The 2,892-nt window shown below is 44.0% G+C and overlaps 1 non-coding gene across 1 annotated transcript; it reads left to right on the top strand.

The window, feature by feature from the left end:
• Positions 1-1,090: 1,090 nt before the first annotated feature.
• Positions 1,091-1,163, top strand: TRNAR-ACG (transfer RNA arginine (anticodon ACG)). Its single transcript has one exon. It is a non-coding gene; the product is annotated as a tRNA-Arg (tRNA).
• Positions 1,164-2,892: the final 1,729 nt, after the last annotated feature.

Here is a 2,892-nt window from a genome sequence, read left to right as displayed (position 1 = left end):
AACACTCTTATATGGGTGTGAAGCATGGGTGATGAATGTTGCAGCGAGGAGAAGGCTGGAGGCAGTGGAGATGTCATGTCTGAGGGCAATGTGTGGCGTGAATATAATGCTGAGAATTCGTAGTTTGGAAGTTAGGAGGAGGTGCGGGATTACCAAAAGTGTTGTCCAGAGGGCTGAAGAAGGGTTGTTGAGGTGGTTCGGACATATAGAGAGAATGGAGCGAAACAGAGTGACTTCAAGAGTGTATCAGTCTGTAGTGGAGGGAAGCCGGGGTAGGGGTCGGCCTAGGAAAGGTTGGAGGGAGGGGGTAAAGGAGGTTTTGTGTGCGAGGGGCTTGGACTTCCAGCAGGCATGCGTGAGCGTGTTTGATAGGAGTGAATGGAGACAAATGGTTTTTTATACTTGACGTGCTGTTGGAGTGCGAGCAAAGTAACATTTATGAAGGGGTTCAGGGAAACCGGCAGGCCGGACTTGAGTCCTGGAGATGGGAAGTACAGTGCCTGCACTCTGAAGGAGGGGTGTTAATGTTGCAGTTTAAAAACTGTAGTGTAAAGCACCCTTCTGGCAAGACAGTGATGGAGTGAATGATGGTGAAAGTTTTTCTTTTTCAGGCCACCCTGCCTTGGTGGGAATCGGCCAGTGTGATAATAAAAACCTGACAGGGAGATCAAGTCAAACGAACTACTCGCTAATAAGAATGACCTCACACACTTAGTAACTAGAAAGAAAGTTTATTCATGTACAGATACACCTAAATACAGCTACATAAATTATCATACATAGCAGCATATGTGTAGATTACCTAGGGTAACCCCCGAAAGAGTCAGACAAAGTGATTTATTTCCACTGGAGTTCTTGTAACTCACTTCTACTCATATTAAAATTTAAACACCAAGAAAGCGGTAATTTCTGGCTGCAGTGATCGTCTACTGAAGGCTAAGAGAACTTTCATCGACCTTAAATTCCATATGTGCTTAAATACAAGGCTTTTCCAATCTTTGCAGCTTTGCCTATGACCAGACTTTCGTGTTGACTGCCTGTTCAACTAGTCAGTTTTCCTATATAACATTTCACTGCAGATTAAAGCAGTGGCCTTGTGGCGCAACGGATAACGCTTCTGACTACGTATCAGAAGATTCCAGGTTCGAATCCTGACAAGGTCGGTGTTCTTTTCTAAACAATCAGATGCCACGTCATTCATGTACACAATACTGCCACAACTCAAAGTAATGTTGAAGGCAGAGTCATCCTACCTAATGTCACCAGAGTAAACATTGTCTCTCTTGTCCTACACGAAGCCAACATTGATGTAGCTGAATTATTCCCAAGATAATCAGAGACGTGACGAGATACTGCACACCCAACACTACACCAGACGAAACGTCTACAAGTATCGATACACAGATGTTGCTCATGCGTCTAATTCTTCATCTTGTTGGTATTGGATACCGCTGATATACCACACCCAAAGATATCCTTGTGGGTTTAGCTCTTAGTTTTGATTTTAACAATAATAATAATACAATCAAAGATGAAGGGGTTAACAGTATCCCTCGTGGAAGATGCGACAAGGGGTACAGCGGAGAAGCCGCCAAAAGTCAAGAACACAAGTATGCAAGCAATGCTTGTGTACACTACCATAAACTAAGGCACATGGAATAGGAGGAGAATATTTTTCCTGGGTAGAGGCATGGTTGACAGATAGGCAGCAGAGAGTTTGCATAAATGGGGAGAAATTAGAAAGGGGGCACGTCACAAGCGGTGTTCCACAGGGGTCAGTGTTGGTCCCCTTGTTGTTCACAGTATACATAAACGACATAGATTGAGGGAATAAATAGCGAAATAAGCAAATTTGTTGATGACACCAAAATAGGCCGTCCAATTCATTCTAATGAGGACATTAGAGCACTCCAGGATGATTTGAATAGAATGATGCTGTGGTCGGAGAAGTGGCAGATGCAGTTTAATATAGACAAATGCAATGTTCTAAATGTTGGACAGGAAAATAACCATGCCCCATATAACTAAATAATGTTGTGTGTGTGTGTGTGTGTGTGTGTGTGTGTGTGTGTGTGTGTGTGTGTGTGTGTGTGTGTGTGTGTGTGTGTGTGTGTGTGTGTGTGTGTATGAGTACTTATCTAATACTCACCTAGTTGAGGTTGCAGGGATTGAGTCCTAGCTCCTGGCCCCGCCTCTTCACTGGTCGGTACTAGGTCACTCTCCCTGAACCGTGAGGTTTATCATACCTCTGTGTGTGTGTGTGTGTGTGTGTGTGTGTGTGTGTGTGTGTGTGTGTGTGTGTGTGTGTATGTGTGTGTGTATGTGTGTGTGTGTGTGTACTCACCTGATTGTACTCACCTAATTGTGGTTGCAGGGGTCGAGACTCAGCTCCTGGCCCCGCCTCTTCACTGATCGCTACTAGGTCCCCTCCCTCTCTGCTTCCTGAGCTTTGTCATACCTCTTCTTAAAACTATGTATAGTTCCTGCCTCCACTACTTCACTTTCTAGGCTATTCCACTTCCTGACGACTCTATGACTGAAGAAATACTTCCTAACGTCCCTGTGATCATTCGTTACGGACGATCCGAAAATATGGATGAAAGTCACCTCGGCAGAGGATACCGAAAAATTACGAGAGGATATATACAAAGTCCATCAGTGGGCAGTTGAAAATAGCATGGTGTTCAGTGATGATAAATTCCAAGTGCTCGAATAAATAAAAAAAAATTCGAAAGGGACACTGCAAAACTCTGCAGGGTCATCCTATCATAGAACGAAAGAAACGCTTAATAGACTTGGGTGTAATAATGCCAGCTGAACAGGCATTTAAAGAACATAATAACGCAATCACTGCGAAAGCCAGGAAAATGACTGGGCGAATAATGAGACCTG

The sequence above is a fragment of the Cherax quadricarinatus genome, unplaced genomic scaffold, assembly GCF_038502225.1.
Source record: "Cherax quadricarinatus isolate ZL_2023a unplaced genomic scaffold, ASM3850222v1 Contig794, whole genome shotgun sequence".
NCBI classification, from domain to species: domain Eukaryota; kingdom Metazoa; phylum Arthropoda; class Malacostraca; order Decapoda; family Parastacidae; genus Cherax; species Cherax quadricarinatus.
Note: the sequence above shows the minus strand (reverse complement) of the source record. Positions and strands in the feature narration are given on the sequence as shown.